This window comes from Rattus norvegicus, chromosome X, assembly GCF_036323735.1.
Source record: "Rattus norvegicus strain BN/NHsdMcwi chromosome X, GRCr8, whole genome shotgun sequence".
Taxonomy (NCBI): domain Eukaryota; kingdom Metazoa; phylum Chordata; class Mammalia; order Rodentia; family Muridae; genus Rattus; species Rattus norvegicus.
The window spans coordinates 7,113,019-7,135,626 of NC_086039.1; the positions used below are offsets into that span (position 1 = coordinate 7,113,019).

General features: G+C 38.9%; 1 long non-coding RNA gene and 1 other non-coding gene across 3 annotated transcripts in view; both read left to right on the plus strand.

Annotated features, from left to right (window-relative positions):
* Window positions 1-22,608, plus strand: part of LOC120099295 (uncharacterized) — a 130,473-nt gene that overhangs the window by 42,500 nt on the left and 65,365 nt on the right. The window contains exon 4 of one of the 2 annotated variants that reach the window (XR_005498370.2): window positions 1-1,100. This exon is cut by the window's left edge and continues 4,088 nt beyond it. The exons of the other annotated variant lie outside the window; for it this stretch is intronic. This is a non-coding gene — a long non-coding RNA (uncharacterized LOC120099295). Of the gene's footprint in view, window positions 1,101-22,608 lie in introns of those variants that run through there. 2 annotated transcript variants of the gene reach the window in all.
* On the plus strand, window positions 11,359-11,503 carry LOC120099547 (U4 spliceosomal RNA). Its single transcript, XR_005498694.1, has one exon. It is a non-coding gene; the product is annotated as a U4 spliceosomal RNA (small nuclear RNA).

Consider the following 22,608-nt stretch of genomic DNA (forward strand, 5'->3'; position numbering starts at 1 on the left):
TGAAAGGTTTGAGAATCATAATCTATTTTGTACATCTCAGGTACACAAATTTCATTCCTAGTTATCTGCTTCAGACTCAAGCCTGAAAATATGTACAGGAAGCTAAATGAAGCTTATTTCTAGAATTTCTAGAATAGTATATCTACTAGTATCATGACAGAAAGTTTATATATACATAATAATTGTTGAGGTTCAGGAATCACCACACAAAACACTCAAACTCTGGTCTCAGTTAAACAGGGCTGGTTTATTGACTGCTCACCCCAAGACTGTTCAATCAGGGCTATAGCTCAGACTCAGGAGCTGAAAGCTATGACCTTGAACATTTCTCAGATCCAGTTTATATAGGCTAAAACTGTAAAAACCACAATGAGCTCATGTGCAGGTACAGGAATTGGTCTGGTGGTCGGCTCTGACTCAATCTAGCTAACCTTTATTCTGATTGGTCCTCAGTGGAACTTATGGCTGTGGAATTTCTTAAGATAAACAAATCTTAGACCATACAGAACATAACAGGATTTGTTGTCAGCATGACCCTGTTCTGAGTCAAGCTATTTTTCTGTGTCAGTGACTAGCAGGCACAGAACAAAATGGCTACAGCTCTGCTGGATATGGGGCAGGCCACAGTAATAATCTTATAGATTTTGATGTCATATTTATACCTTAAGAAATAAAGTCAAATGAAAACCAAAAGATTATGAGATTAGTGGCAATAAAATAGTAGTCTTTTTTTTTTTTTAATTTTCTCTGTTTCATGCCAGGTGGCTCTTCTGATATGAGACAGAGATTTTGGATTTTCCTTTAACAAGCATGCATGTGTTTAGAGAAGGAGAGAGCCATGCTCCAACCCCAAAGCCAGCTTTAATATTTAGTTGAATCAGGACCACATAAAGACCATTTGCCACTAAAATTCAGAGAGGGAAGCAGAAATAAACATTTGAGAATCTGCCATGGGCAGGCCAGAAGGGAAGAAGGGAATGCCTTCTGTCCTGTCCTGTCCATGACCTGCATTCGGAGGTTGTCCAGTGGGAGGGAGTTGTTGCTTGGGCAAGATGGTGGCTTGTGCCTGCATTAATTTGGGGCCCTGAGATGTGATTTTAAGCCAGTTAGCGGGGGGGTGGGGTGGGAGTGGGCAATACCACTTGGCCAATTTACTATTTTTCTTGGGATACTTTCTCTTGATGATCTGTCCTTTTCCTTCAGATGTTTCACTTCTCCAGTGGTCTCTGGCTTCTTTAGTTGTATGCCTTTATTCTCCTAGAAAGATAAAACCAAAACCCTGTTGTAACCCTAACTCTGGGGAGTTTCTTTTTGGGCCGTTTATATTTCTCCTAGGGTAAAATGTGTCTTGGCAAAAAAAAAAAAAAAAAAAAGTTATCTTTCAATTGAAATGTTAAAAAATTCTATTGAAAATTTGAAGCTAAATATAGCTTAGTATACATGGATATATATACCTATATTTCCCTTTCTCTTTATATATAAATTCAAAGTTTAATCGTATTTATTTTTTGGATTACAAAGGACATTCACTTTGAATTTCAGCCTGTCTTTTGCAAGTGGGTTTTAAGTTTAAATTACTGTAATATTTGTGTGCCTGCATCTGAATCCCAAGTGTTGGGATTAAAGGTGTGTGCCTCTCAAGTACTGGAAATAAAAGTGTGAACCACTGTCTGGTTATGGATTCCTTACTATAGTTATTCTCGTAGGTTGTCCTGGTTTAATTTGGCTCTCCATTTCCCCTTATTTTTAGTGTTAGAGGTAAACTTTCAAGTTTTTCACATGTGTAATCTCTCATTCTTGTTGGTTTATTCTAACTTGTTCCCTGGCAAACTTTAATATTTTAATCTTAATTAAGCATGATGCTAATTTGACCACTATGTCATTATTTTCAGACATTTTGTCTGTCTTTCCTATATGAGCTACATAAAATTTGATGTCTTGGCTAAGTTTTGCTAGGTTTTGCTATTTCCATTCATGCTTCCTGAGATACTTTAGTTGTTTACCCGCTGTTGCGTCTGTTTTGAAAGTCCCAAAAGACCACCAAGGAGCTGATTCTGCTGTAATCCCAGTAGGGTCTTTATTCAAGCTCAAGCTTGGTCCAGATCATTGTCACTGATGCAGCAGGACAGGAGGGTGAAGCTCTAAGCCCAGTTTCAAGCAAGCATTTATAGATGCAAGGGGGTTTTCAGCTTAACACACATCTGATTGGGGTGTTATTATGGGATTTGTTGCCCTTTAAAATGATTGGCTGGTGTTGGGAGCCAAACCATAATCTTTCATAAGTAAATATTTTTAGGCACAACTGTAACTTCTGCTTTCTTCTTGATTGGTGGTTATTAGGGACTGAACTGGAGACCAGTGCTTGGTACAGGCCCGATGTTTAACTCAGTTCAAGCTTAGGTCAGGTTCTTTAAGATGGAGTCTGAACCCAGGATGAAGTTGGTCTGGTCTCTCACCTGCCAGTTAATGCTTTTCTATTTTGATGACCATATACCATTGCACATGCACCAGAAATTTGAGAAGATAGATTTTCCTTTTGCTTTCCTAGTTGTTTATCTTATAGCCAATAGTGCTGGGATGATTTTGTGGTTCCTTTTTCAGTATTGGCCATTGTATTCCAGGATCTATATGCTGCCTGTGACCCTCTCTGCCTCTGGGGACCATCAACTGATATGGGTCCATGAGGGTAAAGGGATCAGAGATGACAGACAGGGTTCAGAAGCTGTGTGAATACATATGGAAATGGCAACACTTGGACCAGCTGTGTGGATGCAGATCAAACTTACTTGGGGTCATTCAAGGCTTATATAGTTTTGGGACAAGGATCAGAATATTCAGGATGGGCAAAGTCATTGGCTGAAAGCTTACAATACTGAAATGCTTCATTAGCACACAGAGACATTTCATGAATCTCAGGTGTTAGCTGAACAGTTCCTATCAGGAGAAAGGAAGTTGAAAGGAACCCATATTCCAAGGTGAAACTGGAAAAAGTGATAACATTTTAAGTGTAAATTTAAAAATCCAATAAAAGAAAAAAAGAAAGGAACCTATAATCTAACTAAGGTTACATGACATTCTGCAGGTAGAGGTGTGTATGGGTTTTTGAACTCCCTAGTCAAGATCAGAGAAGGTGGAGTCCTGCTAGTGAACGGAGAGTCCAAAAGGTTTTCTGGACAATGGTAGACTTTGACCTTAATTAGAAGGGCAACAGTTGTTTCCATTCGCAGTTGATGAACCATCAGTAAATCATTAGTTAGCTAAGTGTCCTGACAATTCTGTAGGTCTCCCCGATTCAATAGGTGCCTCTTTTGGGGTAGGGGTGAGCAGTTTAGGCAATTGAGCTATTTCCTCTGTGTAGGGTGGCACAGACTCCTTTGCTACCACACCCTAATTATGAAGGAATTCAGATAGATACTAGTTCCATTGTAATACCTTTCCTTCCATGGCTAAGTCTGGGAAGGACTCTGGCTTAGAATAGATCTAGTTCATCATTTTTAAGGAGACTCCTTATGACCATAGTAGGGTGGTTGACAATGACTGAGTATAAAGTTCTTAAAAAATGTCCAGATTTCTTTCTCAAAAAGAGAATGTTTATTTTCCATATATAGAAAACATTTGCAATAGAAACCAACAAGCAAATGTCAGTGAACTCCTTTTTGCTTTATGACGACTTTGTAGTTGCCAATTCACCAACAAATACAATCTCTATAATTAGGGTATCATCTGGTTCAATATCAGTTAGAGTTGCATGCACAGAGATGAGCTTACCAGCAGTCACAAAGCTGCTCTTTGTTCCTGTCCCTATTGGAAATTACCTGCCTTTCTAGTAACCCTGTACATGATTTTATAAAAATCTATAAATGCAGTATGTGATTTCTCTAGAATGCAAACATACCAATAAGTAGCTGTATTTGAGTTTTTGCCTTGGTGGTGGGATTAAAGGTGTATGACACCAACCACCTTGTTCCCTGTAACTCTATAATTATAAAAAACCACTAATTTATAGAAATTCACTAGTATTAATGGCATGGGATACCACCACCCTGCACAAGTATTTTATCTTAGCTCCAAATCATTCTAACTCTTAGAAATTTAGAAAACAAGATTGAATTATAGTAACACCTTGAATTTACTTAAAAGGGTTTAAATCTCTTAACTGTGTTTTTAATATCAAACAACAAAAATATCCTTTTTAAGAAGATAATTCAAAGGCTAATATCCAAGATTGTGTGGGCCATGTGACAATCTACAATCTAACATTCTAACATGAAATTAACTCACGTAGTTTAAGAAAACTCATTTGTTATTTCATGACAGTAAGGCAATTTGCCTTTGGTAAATTATCATTCAAAAATACTATTATCTTTTATTTCTATTTTTTCATGCTTGAGCCAATGAAAGGCATTTGTTAGTCTTTGCAAGTTAGTTTGGACTGAATGACCAAGCTGTCTGATGAATAAGCTCTCTTTATTCAGGAAGTGTCTCCTGCTTGAATCTAATCTTTATTAATCTTGATGGTATCCACAGCTTTTCTTCTGTGAAAACAAAAACAAAACCTCTTCCCTAATGCAACACAGCCCAATTTCCATTCTGAATTTAACACATCTTTAAAATATACAGAAGGATTTAATTCAGCAGTTTTTTCTATTATTCAGTGTCTCTTTGCACTAATATTCTTTCCTTATTACCATTTAAAATTTAAAGTTAATAAAGCACTATGTAGTCATTGTGGTGTCTTTATTACCAATTTTTAGTATATCTTTTAAAATGCAATTAGATCTTTCTATAAATGTTTGTCCTGTAGGATTATGTAGAATACTTGTAATATGATTTTTGTTATAATGTTCAAAAGTTGTTATCTTTTACTAGAGACAAATGCTGGAACATTGTCAGTCTTAATTTGTACAAGTATTACCATAATGGCCACAACTTCTAATAAATGTGTAATTATAGAACCAGCATTTTCACAATTTAAAGCTGTTGCCCACTGAAATCCTAAATATGTATCTATGGTATGATGCACATATTTAAATTTTCCAAACTCTACAACATGGAAAATATTTATTGGCTAAATTTTGAGTTCCTTTTGGGTTACTTTCTGCTGGTAATGGAGTTATATAAGGAACAACTGATAGAAAAATTTTTTTTTCAAACTTTGGCTGTTAACATGGTGTTTCTTATGAAGTCATCTGGAATAAATTCAGCAGTTTCAATATGTAAAGCAACACTTTCTACAAATTAGTCAGTAATATATTAAGAGATTAAGGAAAATCTAATAGTACCATAAGAATGGCATACAGCTCTGATTTTTTAATTTAATCATAAGGGCTTTGAGCCACTTTACTCATTTTTCCCGACTTACAACATGCCTTCCTGATTTATGTGCATGATATAGAATGTAAGGCTTCTAGAACTTGGTATCTGTACTTAAGGTCTTATTGCTGTGAACAGACACCATGATCAATGTAAGTTTTATAAAGGACAACATTTAACTGGGGCTGACTTACAGGTTCAGAGGTTCAGTCCATTCTCATCAAGGCGGGAGCATGACAGCATCCAGGTAGGCATGGTGCAGGAGGTGCTGAGTTCTACATCTTCACCCGAAGGAAGCCAGGAACAGACTGAGCACCCTCAGGCAGCTAGGAGGAGGGTCTCCAAGCCCACCTCCATAGTGACACACTTCCTCCAACAAGGCCACACCTTCTAATAATGCCACTTCCTGGCCAAGCATATGCAAATCATTACAGTATCCTTTTTTACTGTATGAGGGGGAATTGAATTAGTTCTTTTCAGAAACTGAAGTTGCTTGTTTTGGGATATTTATTGTTAATCTTTCCCAAAAAAATACTGCAAGCTCTTTGCGGTTATTAATTTTCTTCCCATAATGAGGCAATCTCAGCATTAGTAAAAGGTACCACAATTTCTGCTGGGTCGATTCAGTTAATTGATGAAGTCTCATTTTTCCTTTCAGAATCAATTCAGAAAACTTTTCTATATGGGTCTTTAATGTTTTACTCTGTTTATGTGTTTAAAATATCCGTTATAAGATATTATCTTCTCTCTGCATGTGAATTACTGTGGGAGAATAGTAGAAAGCAACATAACTAAAATAAAATCAAGCTTTGTATCCAAGTGATCCATATGTGCATCCTGTAATCTTTTTTCTACCAGAGCTGATTCTATCAGCCTCAGCTGATAATTTTCTTGGAATATTTACATCCTTATTTCCTTTTAAGGTTTGAAATAAATTACTTACCTCTGTATTTAATTAAATTGTGAGCCATAGCCAGTTAATATTTCCCAGCAATTTTTGAAATCATTAAGTATTTGTAATGATCTCTCTTGATTTGTACTTTCAGTGATAGAATTTTCTGTAAACCTTTCTTATATCTTAGATAATTGATAGAATATTCTCTTTGTATTTTTTTCAGGAGAAATTTTTAACCCTCAGTAAGGCAAAATTTTCTTTACTTCATCCAACATTTTTCCCTAAGGTATCTGTGTCTGAAACAGATAGCAATATATCATCCACATAATGATAAATTTTAGATTGAAGAATTTGTTTATGAATTATTTCTAATTGCTGTTATACAAAATATTGACCATGTTGGACTATTTAACATTCCTTATGAAAGAACTTTTTAGTGATAACTTTTAAGAGGTTGAGCATTATTATAAGTAGACACTGTGAATGGAAATTTTTCTTTTTCCTGTTTTTGTAAAGATATAGTAAGCAAGCAGTCTTTTAAATCAATCATTATAGTAGGCTGTCCTTTAGTTAATAAAGAAGGCAAATGACTTCCATTCTGTAAAGAGCCCATTGGCTAAATTACCTTATTTATGACTTTTAAATCTGTTAACATTCTTTATTTTCCAGATTGCTTTTTAATGACAAATATAAGAGAATTATAAGGACTTTTTGATTCTTCAATATGTTGAACATTTAGCTGCTCCAGTACCAGCTGTCTTAGTATCTATAATTTTTCTGATTTCAACAGCTGTTGTTTCACCCTCACAGGCTTGTCAGTTAACCATGTTAAAGGTAGGGTGGTTGATACCTTTCAAAGACCAACAGCGCTTCTGTCTTGCTTATGTACAACCTGAATGATCTGTTATTACACTTTTTCTCCAAATAATTTAATTATTTATTCTCTCTACATACCAATTGCAGTGACCCTCCTCCCTCTCCTCCCAGTCTACCTTTACTAATGCCTGCCAATTAAACCTTCCCCTGGGGTATCATCCAAATGTGTAGAGGTTCGAAGTCCAGCCTCTGCATGCTCTTTAGCTGGTGGTTCAGTCTCTGTGAGCCCTCATAGGCCTAGGTTAATTGACTCTTTGGGTCTTCATGTAGTGTCCTTGATCCCTTTGGCTCACTCGCTTCTATCCCCTACTCTTCCACAGGACTTCCTGAGTTCCACCTGATGTTTGGCCATGGGCCTTTACATCTGTTTCCTTCTTTCTGCTAGATGAAGCCTCACAGAAGACAATTATGTTAGGCTCTTGTCTGCAAACATAGCAGTGTATCTTTAATAGTGTCAGGGTTTAACTCTCTGACATGGGACAGGTGTCAAGCTGAGGCAGTTATTGGTTGGCTGTCCCCTTAGTCTCTGCTCAACTTTCTTCCTATGCATTTTGAAGGCAAGACAAACTCTGAATTGAAGATTTTGTGAGTGGGTTGATGTCCCTTTCCTTCCTCTGGAAGTCCTTCACTTCAGTTTCTAGGTACTATTTTGGTAGGAATCTTAACTAGGATCACCTCCATAGATTCCCCATAACCTCCCCCATCTCCAGTCTCCTGTTAGTTCTAGAGGCAGCCCCCATTGATCTCTTTTCTCTCTCCTAGGCCTCTCCTGCTTCCCTCCCTCACATGTGATCACCATCCCCACAATGCTTCTTATGGGCTCCCCACCCATTTCCCTCTCTACATCTATCCAATTTTGTTTCCCCATTCTGAAAGAAATTCATGCATCCTTTCCTCCACCCTCCTTATTATCCACTTTCTTTGGCTCTCTAGATTTTATCAAGGATATCCTGTACTTTATGGCTGATGTCCACTTATAAGTATGCACATAGCATGTGTGTGTTTCTGGATCTGGACTATCTTACACATGATGATATTATCTAGCTCTAGATAATATCTGTTAATATTTTTATCAGAGCATTCTTTATTATTTGTTTCTGAGATAGGATGAATATTATGTTGTTTTTTTCCATTAATGCAACAAATCTTGTCCCCATAAAGTCAAGGCTATATTAGCCACACATGGAATTAATTTTCCACTAGAATCTTCTGGCCCCATACATTTGACTCACGTTGTACTTTGTTTCATCTGAGATAAAATTCCAACTCATAGAAGCCAAATATTCCCTTACCTGCTGAAGATGCCAATCTAGATGCAAAGACTTTGGTGAAATTATTGTTATATCTGCTCCTGCGCAAGGCTATTTGATTGTATTTTAGTTTTGGTCTTTGATCATTTATAACAGTTTGTCAAAATACTTGTTTTCTATCTCTCCTGAAGTTTTTGTTTTATCTACTTAAGCTGTCCTGTCCTTGATTATATCCAAAGCAGTGTTGTTTTAATTGCAGATATTTAATCATTTAATTGCTCTGTGAATGAGTTTCTCCTATGCTGACAGGGAATGTGTTGTGTGTAGCTTTTTGCTACCCCACCTTAGCTCTGGGAATAGGCTGCCCTACCACCCTCTGCCCAGCTTCTCTTGAATCCATGGATAACACACACACACACACACACACACACACAATTTTGACTTGCTTTCTTGGCACAATTGCTGGGTGCCAATATCTCCCACCTGGAAAATCATGCCCTTATCATCATTCTTGCCTCTGCACCTCACACCTGCCCTAAACTTTAGTGGCTAGTTCCATCTAGTCCTTGATAAACAACCCTGACCACACACCTGTAGGAGCAGCCTGTGTGACCACTCCATCATGAGATCTCACTTCAACCCTTCTCCATCAGAAGCATGGCAAAACTTTTCTCTCTTTCCTTGCATCTCTGTGCTTGTCTCTAGGGTTGCAGAAGTCCTGCCTATCCCTTCTGCCCAGCAATTGATCCATGGCTTTCTTTAAGGACAGATCAAGAACCAATTGGGGAACAGGACCTTAGCATCAGAACCACCCCTACACCTCACCTTTATTGTCCAATAAAAAAATTTAAAGAAACCCTCCTCGCCAAGACATAAGTTGAACAAAACCATAAAAACCATGTAAATTACATAGTGTGATATACAAATGACATCCAGTCCATCATATTTGTCAATTAGATAAAGTGCTCAATCATCATTCCTAACTCAAAGAGTTATGATTCTATCCCTAGATTATGTTTAGATGTTAGCCTGTAATGCTATCTGAAAACCATGTCTTCTGTTCTGCAACCTCTTTCTTTAAGTTAGTTAAATAACTTGAGTTTGATTATGAGACTAAAATTAGTCTTCAACTCCATCAGAAATCTGAGAACAAGTTAAACATTACATGGGTATATAGGAAGCAACAAATATAGCTTCTCAAAATTAAACAATTGTAAAGACAGCTGACTACCTGGACAGCACCCTAATTTCTTATAATGTTGGAGCCTATAACTTCAGCCTTCTGGCCCAGGATCATCTGACAGACCTTTACAAGCCAGAATTACTAAGGACTGCTTACCCTGTATTGGCAGAGCAAACAGTTAACTATTCTGAATAATGTGTCCTTTTCCCAGAAAGTATTTCATCTGCAGAAGTAATAGGCAGTTTATGCTCTCTGGCTACCTTGCCACAATAAGCAGCATCACCTGAAGGTAACGATGCTCAATTTTTCTTTGAAGGAGAATGGGGAAACTGTCTGGAGCACACTTGTTTCATTGTCAAATGATTCTTTTTTTTTTTTTATTAACTTGAGTATTTCTTATTTACATTTCGATTGTTATTCCCTTTCCCGGTTTCCGGGCAAACATCCCCCTAATCCCTCCCCCTCTCCTTCTTTATGGGTGTTCCTCTCCCCACCCTCCCCCCATTGCCGCCCTCCCCCCAACAATCACGTTCACTGGGGGTTCAGTCTTAGCAGGACCAAGGGCTTCCCCTTCCACTGGTGATCTTACTAGGATATTCATTGCTACCTATGAGGTTGGAGCTCAGGGTCAGTCCATGTATAGTCTTTAGGTAGTGGCTTAGTTCCTGGAAGCTCTAGTTGCTTGGCATTGTTGTTCATAAGGGGTCTCGAGCCCCTTCAAGCTCTTCCAGTTCTTTCTTTGATTCCTTCAACAGGGGTCCTATTCTCAGTTCAGTGGTTTGCTGCTGGCATTCGCCTATGTATTTGCTGTATTCTGGCTGTGTCTCTCAAGAGACATCTATATCCGGCTCCTGTCGGCCTGCACTTCTTTGCTTCATCCATCTTGTCTAATTGGGTGGCTGTATATGTATGGGCCACATGTGGGGCAGGCTCTCAATGGGTGTTCCTTCTGTGTCTGTTTTAATCTTTGCCTCTCTATTCCCTGCCAAGGGTATTTTTGTTCCCCCTTTTAAAGAAGGAGTGAAGCATTCCATTTTGATCATCTGTCTTGAGTTTCATGTGTTCTATGCATCTAGGGTAATTCAAGCATTTGGGCTAATATCCACTTATCACTGAGTGCATACCATGTGTGTTTTCCTGTGATTGGGTTACCTCACTCAGGATGATATTTTCCAGTTCCATCCATTTGTCTATGAATTTCATAAAGGCATTGTTTTTGATAGCGGAGTAATATTCCATTGTGTAGATGTACCACATTTTCTGTATCCATTCCTCTGTTGAAGGACATCTGGGTTCTTTCCAGCTTCTGGCTATTATAAAGAAGGATGCTATGAGCATAGTGGAGCACGTGTCTCTTTTTATATGTTGGGGCATCTTGTGGGTATATGCCCAAGAGAGGTATAGCTGGGTCCTCGGGTAGTTCAATGTCCAATTTTCTGAGGAACCTCCAGACTGATTTCCAGAATGGTTGTACCAGTCTGCAATCCCACCAACAATGGAGGAGTGTTCCTCTTTCTCCACATCCTCGCCAGCATTTGTTGTCACCTGAGTTTTTGATCTTAGCCATTCTGACTGGTGTGAGGAGAAATCTCAGGGTTGTTTTGATTTGCATTTCCCTTATGACTAAAGATGTTGAAAATTTCATTACATGTTTCTCAGCCCGTCAAATGATTCTTAATAATGAAATAACATTAAATGTCACATTCTGTGGATTTCTGATATTTTTGAAGACTATTTCTCTATCTGTTTATGGTAATCTGAACTGTTAAACCTTTATTACTCTTGGCTATTTCTGGTTGAAATATATCAAAAACATTTTTTTATATTTAAATCAGAATCTAAGCTTTGCGCAGTGGCAGTATCGTAGCCAATGAGGTTTATCCGAGGTGTGATTATTGCTAATTGAAAACTTAAATCAGAATCTAATATAACCATGAGTTTGCTATCTGGTCCTTAACTCATAATGCTTGATCATCAAAAAACAGTTTTTAATAGCAGTTATTAGAAGGACTGGGTCTAAGCTTTGTATTTTTTTTTTTTATTTTATTTTATTTTATTTTATTTTTTTATTATCTTGAGTATTTCTTATATACATTTCAAGTGTTATTCCCTTTCCCGGTTTCCGGACAGACATCACCCTCCCCCCTCCCCTTCCTTGTGGGTGTTCCCCTCCCAAACCTCCCCCCATTGCCACCCTCCCCGCATAGTCTAGTTCACTGGGGGTTCAGTCTTAGCAGGACCCAGGGCTTCCCCTTCCACTGGTGCTCTTACTAGGATATTCATTGCTACCTATGGGGACAGAGTCCAGGGTCAGTCCATGTATAGTCTTTAGGTAGTGGCTTAGTCCCTGGAAGCTCTGGTTGCTTGACATTGTTGTACTTTTGGGGTCTCGAGCACCTTCAAGCTCTTCCAGTTCTTTCTCTGATTCCTTCAACGGGGGACCTATTCTCAGTTCAGTGGTTTGCTGCTGGCATTCGCCTCTGTATTTGCTGTATTCTGGCTGTGTCTCTCAGGAGCGATCTACATCCGGCTCCTGTCGGTCTGCACTTCTTTGCTTCATCCATCTTGTCTAATTGGGTGGCTGTATATGTATGGGCCACCTGTGGGGCAGGCTCTGAATGGGTGTTCCTTCAGTCTCTGTTTTAATCTTTGCCTCTCCCTTCCCTGCCAAGGGTATTCTTTTTCCTCATTTAAAGAAGGAGTGAAGCATTCACATTTTGATCATCCGTCTTGAGTTTCCTTTGTTCTAGGGATCTAGGGTAATTCAAGCATTTGGGCTAATAGCCACTTATCAATGAGTACATACCATGTATGTCTTTCTGTGAGTGGGTTAGCTCACTCAGGATGATATTTTCCAGTTCCAACCATTTGCCTACGAATTTCATAAACTCGTTTTTGATAGCTGAGTAATATTCCATTGTGTAGATGTACCACATTTTCTGTATCCATTCCTCTGTTGAAGGGCATCTGGGTTCTTTCCAGCTTCTGGCTATTATAAATAAGGCTGCGATGAACATAGTGGAGCACGTGTCTCTTTTATATGTTGAGGCATCTTTTGGGTATATGCCCAAGAGAGGTATAGCTGGATCCTCAGGCAGTTCAATGTCCAATTATCTGAGGAACCTCCAGACTGATTTCCAGAATGGTTTTACCAGTCTGCAATCCCACCAACAATGGAGGAGTGTTCCTCTTTCTCCACATCCTCGCCAGCATCTGCTGTCACCTGAGTTTTTGACCTTAGCCATTCTCACTGGTGTGAGGTGAAATCTCAGGGTTGTTTTGATTTGCATTTCCCTTATGACTAAAGATGTTGAACATTTCTTTAGGTGTTTCTCAGCCGTTCGGCATTCCTCAGCTGTGAATTTTTGTTTAGCTCTGAACCCCATTTTTTAATAGGGTTATTTGTTTCCCTGCGGTCTAACTTCTTGAGTTCTTTGTATATTTTGGATATAAGGCCTCTATCTGTTGTAGGATTGGTAAAGATCTTTTCCCAATCTGTTGGTTGCCGTTTTGTCCTAACCACAGTGTCCTTTGCCTTACAGAAGCTTTGCAGTTTTATGAGATCCCATTTGTCGATTCTTGATCTTAGAGCATAAGCCATTGGTGTTTTGTTCAGGAAATTTTTTCCAGTGCCCATGTGTTCCAGATGCTTCCCTAGTTTTTCTTCTATTAGTTTGAGTGTGTCTGGTTTGATGTGGAGGTCCTTGATCAACTTGGACTTAAGCTTTGTACAGGGTGATAAGCATGGATCGATCTGCATTCTTCTACATGTTGCCCTCCAGTTGAACCAGCACCATTTGCTGAAAATGCTATCTTTTTTCCATTGGATGGTTTTGGCTCCTTTGTCAAAAATCAAGTGACCATAGGTGTGTGGGTTCATTTCTGGGTCTTCAATTCTATTCCATTGGTCTATCTGTCTGTCTCTGTACCAATACCATGCAGTTTTTATCACTATTGCTCTGTAATACTGCTTGAGTACAGGGATAGTGATTCCCCCTGAAGTCCTTTTATTGTTGAGGATAGCTTTAGCTATCCTGGGTTTTTTGTTATTCCAGATGAATTTGCAAATTGTTCTGTCTAACTCTTTGAAGAATTGGATTGGTATTTTGATGGGGATTGCATTGAATCTGTAGATCGCTTTTGGTAAAATGGCCATTTTTACTATATTAATCCTGCCAATCCATGAGCATGGGAGATCTTTCCATCTTCTGAGGTCTTCTTCAATTTCCTTCTTCAGTGTCTTGAAGTTCTTATTGTACAGATCTTTTACTTGCTTGGTTAAAGTCACACCGAGGTACTTTATATTATTTGGGTCTATTATGAAGGGTGTCGTTTCCCTAATTTCTTTCTCGGCTTGTTTCTCTTTTGTATAGAGGAAGGCAACTGATTTATTTGAGTTAATTTTATACCCAGCCACTTTGCTGAAGTTGTTTATCAGCTTTAGTAGTTCTCTGGTGGAACTTTTGGGATCACTTAAATATACTATCATGTCGTCTGCAAATAGTGATATTTTGACCTCTTCTTTTCCGATCTGTATCCCCTTGATCTCCTTTTGTTGTCTGATTGCTCTGGCTAGAACTTCAAGAACTATATTGAATAAGTAGGGAGAGAGTGGGCAGCCTTGTCTAGTCCCTGATTTTAGTGGGATTGCTTCAAGTTTCTCTCCATTTAGTTTAATGTTAGCAACTGGTTTGCTGTATATGGCTTTTACTATGTTTAGGTATGGGCCTTGAATACCTATTCTTTCCAGGACTTTTATCATGAAGGGGTGTTGAATTTTGTCAAATGCTTTCTCAGCATCTAATGAAATGATCATGTGGTTCTGTTCTTTCAGTTTGTTTATATGATGGATCACGTTGATGGTTTTCCTTATATTAAACCATCCCTGCATGCCTGGGATGAAGCCTACTTGATCATGGTGGATGATTGTTTTGATGTGCTCTTGAATTCGGTTTGCCAGAATTTTATTGAGTATTTTTGCGTCGATATTCATAAGGGAAATTGGTCTGAAGTTCTCTTTCTTTGTTGGGTCTTTGTGTGGTTTAGGTATAAGAGTAATTGTGGCTTCATAGAAGGAATTCGGTAGGGCTCCATCTGTTTCAATTTTGTGGAATAGTTTGGATAATATTGGTATAAGGTCTTCTATGAAGGTTTGATAGAATTCTGCACTAAACCCGTCTGGACCTGGGCTCTTTTTGGTTGGGAGACCTTTAATGACTGCTTCTATTTCCTTAGGAGTTATGGGGTTGTTTAACTGGTTTATCTGTTCCTGATTTAACTTCGATACCTGGTATCTGTCTAGGAAATTGTCCATTTCCTGAAGATTTTCAAGTTTTGTTGAATATAGGTTTTTATAGTAAGATCTGATGATTTTTTGAATTTCCTCTGAATCTGTAGTTATGTCTCCCTTTTCATTTCTGATTTTGTTAATTTGGACGCACTCTCTGTGTCCTCTCGTTAGTCTGGCTAAGGGTTTATCTATCTTGTTGATTTTCTCAAAGAACCAACTTTTGGTTCTGTTGATTCTTTCTATGGTCCTTTTTGTTTCTACTTGGTTGATTTCAGCTCTGAGTTTGATTATTTCCTGCCTTCTACTCCTCCTGGGTGTATTTGCTTCTTTTTGTTCTAGAGCTTTTAGGTGTGCTGTCAAGCTGCTGACATATGCTCTTTCCTGTTTCTTTCTGCAGGTACTCAGCGCTATGAGTTTTCCTCTTAGCACAGCTTTCATTGTGTCCCATAAGTTTGGGTATGTTGTACCTTCATTTTCATTAAATTCTAAAAAGTTTTTAATTTCTTTCTTTATTTCTTCCTTGACCAGGTTATCATTGAGTAGAGCATTGTTCAATTTCCACGTATATGTGGGCATTCTTCCCTTATTGTTATTGAAGACCAGTTTTAGGCCGTGGTGGTCCGATAGCACGCATGGGATTATTTCTATCTTTCTGTACCTGTTGAGGCCCGTTTTTTGACCAATTATATGGTCAATTTTGGAGAAAGTACCATGAGGAGCTGAGAAGAAGGTATATCCTTTTGCTTTAGGATAGAATGTTCTATAAATATCCGTTAAGTCCATTTGGCTCATGACTTCTCTTAGTCTGTCTACATCTCTGTTTAATTTCTGTTTCCATGATCTGTCCATTGATGAGAGTGGGGTGTTGAAATCTCCCACTATTATTGTGTGAGGTACAATGTGTGTTTTGAGCTTTAGTAAGGTTTCTTTTACATATGTAGGTGCCCTTGTATTTGGGGCATAGATATTTAGGATTGAGAGTTCATCTTGGTGGATTTTTCCTTTGATGAATATGAAGTGTCCTTCCTTATCTTTTTTGATGACTTTTAGTTGAAAATTGATTTTATTTGATATTAGAATGGCTACTCCAGCTTGCTTCTTCTGACCATTTGCTTGGAAAATTGTTTTCCAGCCTTTCATTCTGAGGTAATGTCTGTCTTTGTCTCTGAGGTGTGTTTCCTGTAGGCAGCAGAATGCAGGGTCCTCGTTGCGTATCCAGTTTGTTAATCTATGTCTTTTTATTGGGGAGTTGAGGCCATTGATATTGAGAGATAATAAGGAATAGTGATTATTGCTTCCCGTTATATTCATATTTGGAAGTGAGGTTATGTTTGTGTGCTTTCATTCTCTTTGTTTTGTTGCCAAGATGATTAGTTTCTTGCTTCTAGGGTATAGCTTGCCTCCTTATGTTGGGCTTTACCCTTTATTATCCTTTGTAGTGCTGGACTTGTAGAAAGATATTGTGTAAATTTGGTTTTGTCATGGAATATCTTGGTTTCTCCATCTATGTTAATTGAGAGTTTTGCAGGATACAGTAACCTGGGCTGGCATTTGTGTTCTCTTAGGGTCTGTATGACATCTGTCCAGGATCTTCTGGCCTTCATAGTTTCTGGCGAAAAGTCTGGTGTGATTCTGATAGGTCTGCCTTTATATGTTACTTGACCTTTTTCCCTTACTGCTTTTAATATTCTTTCTTTATTTTGTGCGTTTGGTGTTTTGACAATTATGTGACGGGAGGTGTTTCTTTTCTGGTCCAATCTATTTGGAGTTCTGTAGGCTTCTTGTATGCCTATGGGTATCTCTTTTTTTAGGTTAGGGAAGTTTTCTTCTATGATTTTGTTGAAGATATTTACTGGTCCTTTGAGCTGGGAGTCTTCACTCTCTTCTATACCTATTATCCTTAGGTTTGATCTTCTCATTGAGTCCTGGATTTCCTGTATGTTTTGGACCAGTAGCTTTTTCCGCTTTACATTATCTTTGACAGTTGAGTCAATGATTTCTATGGAATCTTCTGCTCCCGAGATTCTCTCTTCCATCTCTTGAATTCTGTTGGTGAAGCTTGTATCTACAGCTCCTTGTCTTTTCTTTTGATTTTCTATGTCCAGGGTTGTTTCCATGTGTTCTTTCTTCATTGCTTCTATTTCCATTTTTAATTCCTTCAACTGTTTGATTGTGTTTTCCTGGAATTCTTTCAGGGATTTTTGCGATTCCTCTCTGTAGGCTTCTACTTGTTCTCTAAGGGAGTTCTTTATGTCTTTCTTGAAGTCCTCCAGCATCATGATCAAATATGATTTTGAAACTAGGTCTTGCTTTTCTGGTGTGTTTGGATATTCCGTGTTTGCTTTGGTGGGAGAATTGGGCTCCGATGATGCCATGTAGTCTTGGTTTCTGTTGCTTGGGTTCCTGCGCTTGCCTCTCGCCATCAGATTATCTCTAGTGTTACTTTGTTCTGCTATTTCTGACAGTGGCTAGACTGTCCTATAACCTGTGTGTCAGGAGTGCTGTAGACCTGTTTTCCTGTTTTCTTTCAGCCAGTTATGTGGACAGAGTGTTCTGCTTTCGGGCGTGTAGTTTTTCCTCTCTACAGGTCTTCAGCTGTTCCTGTGGGCCTGTGTCTTGAGTTCACCAGGCAGGTTTCTTGCAGGGGAAAAGTTGGTCCTACCTGCGGTTCCAAGGCTCAAGTTTGCTCGTGGGGTACTGCCTAAGTCCTCTCCGCTGTGGCAGCAACCGGGAAGATCTGCGCCGCTCTTTCCAGGAGCCTCCGTGCACCAGGGTTCCAGATGGCGTTTGGTGTTTTCCTCTGGCGCCTGGATGTGCACAGAGTGCAGTCTCTTCTGGTTTCCCAGGCGTGTCCGCCTCTCTGAAGGTTCAGCTCTCCCTCCCACGGGATTTGGGTGCAGAGAACTGTTTATCCGGTCTGTTTCCTTCAGGTTCCGGCAGTGTCTCAGGTGCAGGGGTCCTGCCGCTCCCGGGCCCTCCCCTACGGGAACCCAGAGGCCTTATACAGTTGCCTCTTGGGCCAGGGATGTGGGCAGGGGTGGGCAGTGTTGGTGGTCTCCTCCGCTCTGCAGCCTCAGGAGTGCCCACCTGATCAGGCGGTGAGGTCTCTCTCCCACGGGGTTTGGGAGCAGGGAGCTGCTGCGGTCCGGGATCCGCCGGTGTGGGACTTCCGGTAAACACAGGAAGTGCCCGGCCTTAGAGGAATTTTGCCTCTGTGTGTCCTGAGTTCACCAGGCAGGTTTCTTGCAGGGGAAAAGTTGGTCCTACCTGCGGTTCCATAAGCTTTGTATTTTTAAATGAGTTGCATAGGCGCAATGCCTATCTAAGAGTAACAATACTAATCTCAAGTCTTGTATCAACCTAAAAAATCCAAACCAATGAAAATCTTAAATATGTAACAAAATAATTTCTGTACCAGTGTAAGAAATTATAACTTCAGCTTTGCATCAGTTATAAAGATTTCTACCAATTAAGACTATGGATACATTATTCCACCTATTTCCCTGTAATGGAAAAATTATGACCATTCCCAAATTATTCCTTAAAATGACAACTTTTCTATTATTTGTAAAATAGCTATTACCAGATCCCCAAACCCAAGGAATTGGGCTTATGACTCTCAATGACTTCTTTGTGAGCTAGAAATTGAGATAAATAATTGCAGTATATACAAAAGCAAAATAGACACATACCTCTTATGAATGTAATTTGTTTTTAATGAATTCATTACATATGTGTGGCTTAGAAACATTTTCTTTTTTTGAGGTTTTGGTGATTAAACTTAGGGTTTCATGCATGCTAAGCAAATACTCTATCACAAGAAAGATATTCTAGAAAAACGGAAAAGGAAAGAGACAAGTTTAGTTAATTCAATCAATGAAAAAAAATTGTGTTATGATATTTTTTAGTAAAAAGGTGAACTAATAAGTTAGTTTAGATTTGGGAAATACAGGTAAATGATATTGGATATGTAAAAGACAGAAGCTATTTAAGAAATTGATCACCATACTAAGATAATTAGGCTTCTGAATGAAGAGATTGCTCAGAGCAAATAAAGGCTATTGCTGCCATTCCTAATGACCTAAGTCAATCCTTAGAACCAACATCATGGAAGAAGATAATTAACTCTTGCAAGTTTTCTTGACTTCCACGTGAGCACCGTGTTACTTGTGAGCCCCCCTAATAATAAACATAATAAATTTTATAAAAAATTAATAAGGAAAATTAGAGACCCTAAGTGTTCTGCTTAGCTTTGTTAACTTGACAAAGAAAAGTAAGCATCAACTGAGGATAAATAGGCTTATGATTATGACTTTGGGGGATTGTCCTGATTTTTTTTTAGCTTTATTAACTTGAGTATTTCTTTTTTACGTTTTGATTGTTATTCCTCTTCTAGGTTTCCAGGCCAACATCCCCATAACCCCTCCCCATCACGTTCTCTATGGGTGTTCCCCTCCCCATCCTCCCCCCATTTCTGCCCTCCCCCCAACAATCACGTTCACTGGGGGTTCAGTCTTGGCAGGACCAAGGGCTTCCCCTTCCACTGGTGCACTTACTAGACTTTTCATTGCTACCTATGAGGTTGGAGCTCAGGGTCAGTCCATGTATAGTCTATGGGTAGTGGCTTAGTCCCTGGAAGCTCTGGTTGCTCGGCATTGTTGTTCATATGGGGTCTCAAGCACCTTCAAGCTCTTTCAGTTCTTTCTAAGATTCCTTCAACAGGGGTCCCCTTCTCAGTTCAGTGCTTTAATGATGGCATTCGCCTCTGTATTTGCTGTGTTTCTGGCTGTGTCTCTCAGGAGAGAACTACATCTGGTTCCTGTCGGCCTGCACTTCTTTGCTTCATCCATCTTATCTAGTTTGGTGGCTGTATATGTATTGGCCACATGTGGGGCAGGCTCTGAATGGGTGTTACTTCTGCCTCTGTTCTAAACTTTGCCTCCCTATTCCCTGCCAATGGTATTCTTGTTTCCCTTTTAAAGAAGGAGTTAAGCATTCGCATTTTGGTCATCCTTCTTGTATATCTAGGGTAATTCAAGCATTTGGGCTAATAGCCACTTATCATACCATGCATGTTTTTCTGTGATTGGGTTACCTCACACAGGATGATATTTTCCAGTTCCATCCATTTGCCTATGAATTTCATAAAGTCACTGATTTTGATAGCTGTGTAATATTCCATTGTGTCGATGTACCACATTTTCTGTATCCATTCCTCTGTTGAAGGGCATCTGGGTTCTTTCCAGCTTCTGGCTATTATAAATGAGGCTGCTATGAATATAGTGGAGCATGTGTCTTTGTTATCTGTTGGGGCATCTTTTGGGTATATGCCCAAGAGAGGTATAGCTGGGTCCTCAGGTAGTTCAATGTCCAATTTTCTGAGGAACCTCCAGACTGATTTCCAGAATGGTTGTACCAGTGTGCAATCCCACCAACAATGGAGGAGTGTTCCTCTTTCTCCACATCCTCGCCAGCATTTGTTGTCACCTGAGTTTTTGATCTTAGCCATTCTCACTGGTGTGAGGTGAAATCACCAGTTTTGATTTGCATTTCCCTTATGACTAAAGATGTTGAACATTTCTTTAGGTGTTTCTCAGCCATTCAGCATTACTCAGCTCTGAATTCTTTGTTTAGCTTTGAACCCCATTTTTTAATAGGGTTATTTGTTTCCCTGCGGTCTAATATTGTGAGTTCTTTTTATATTTTGGATATAAGCCCTCTATCAGCTGTAGGATTGGTAAAGATCTTTTCCCAATCTGTTGGTTGTCCTTTTGTCCTAACAGCAGTGTCCTTTCCCTTACAGAAGTTTTGCAGTTTTGTGAGATCCCATTTGTCAATTCTTAGATTCTATGATCTTAGAGCATAAACCATTGGTGTTTTGTTCAGGAAATATTTTCCAGTGCTCATGTGTTCGAGATGCTTCCCACTTTTTCTTCTATTAGTTTGAGTGTATCTAGTTTGATGTGGAGGTACTTGATCCACTTGGACTTAAGCTTTGTACAGGGTGATAAGCATGGATCTATCTGCATTCTTCTATGTGCTGACCTCCAGTTGAACCAGCACCATTTGCTGAAAATGCTTTCTTTTTGCCATTGCCAAAAAGATGGCTCCTTTGTCAAAAATCAAGTGACCATAGGTGTGCGGGTTCATTTCTGGGCCTTCCATGCTATTCCATTGGTCTATCTGTCTGTCTCTGTACCAATACCATGCAGGTTTTTTTTATCACTATTGCTGTGTAATACTGCTTGAGTTCAGGGATAGTGATTCCCCCAGAAGGCCTTTTATTGTTGAGGATAGTTTTAGCTATCCTGGAGTTTTTGTTATTCCAGATGAATTTGCAAATTGTCCTGTCTAACTCTCTGAAGAATTGGATTGGTATTTTGATGGGGATTGCATTGAATCTGTACATCTCTTTTGGTAAAATGGCCATTTTTACTACATTGATCCTGCCAATCCATGATCATGGGGGATCTTCCCATCTTCTGAGAACTTCTTCAATTTCTTTCTTCAGAGGCTTGAAGTTCTTATTGTACAGACCTTTTACTTGCTTGGTTAAAGTCACACCTAGGTATTTTATATCATTTGGGACTACTGTGAAGGGTGTAATTTCCCTAATTTCTATTCTTGGCTTGTTTCTCTTTTGGGTAGCGGAAGGCTACTGATTTATTTGTGTTAATTTTATACACAGTCACTTTGCTGAAGTTGTTTATCAGATTTAGTAGTTCTCTGCTGGAACTTTTGGGATCACTTAAATATACTATCATATCATCTGCAAATAGTGATATTTTGACTTCTTCTTTTCTAATCTCTATTCCCTTGATCCCTTTTATTGTCTGATTGCTCTGGCTAGAACCTCAAGAACTATATTTAGGAAGTAGGGAGAGAGTGGGCAGCCTTGTTTAGTCCCTGATTTTAATGGGATTTCTTCAAGTTTCTCTCCATTTAGTTTAATGTTATCAACTGGTTTGCTGTATATGGCTTTTACTATGTTTAGGTATGGGCCTTGATTTCCTATTCTTTCCAGGACCTATCATGAAGGGGTGGTGAATTTTGTCAAATGCTTTCTCAGCATCTAATGAAATGATCATGTGGTTCTGTTCTTTCAGTTTGTTTATGTAATGGATTATGTTGATGATTTTCCACATATTAAACCATCCCTGCATGCCTGGGATGAAGCCTACTTGATCATGGTGGATGATTGTTTTGATGTGCTCTTGGATTCGGTTTGCGAGAATTACATTGAGTATTTTTGCATCGATATTCATGAGGGAAATTGGTCTGAAGTTCTCTTTCTTTGTTGGGTCTTTGTGTGGTTTAGGTATAAAAGTAATTGTGGCTTCATAGATGGAATTTGATAGTGCTCCATCTGTTTCAATTTTGTGGAATAGTTTGGATAGTATTGGTATGAGGTTTTCTATGAAGGTCTGATAGAATTCTGCACTAGACCCATCTGGACCTGGGCTCTTTTTGGTTGGGAGACCTTTAATGACTGCTTCTATTTCGTTAGGCATTATGGGGTTGTTTAAATGGTTTATCTGTTCCTGACTTAACTTTGGTTCCTGGTATCTGTCTAGAAAATTGTCTTTTCCTGCAGATTTTCAAGTTTTCTTGGATATAGGCTTTTGTAATAGGATCTAATGATTTTTTGAATTTCCTCTGATTCTGTAGTTATGTCTCCCTTTTCATTTCTGATTTTCTTAATTTGTACACACACTCTGTGTCCTCTCGTTAGTCTGGCTAAGGGTTTATCTATCTTGTTAATTTTTTCAAAGAACCAACTTTTGGTTCTGTTGATTCTCTG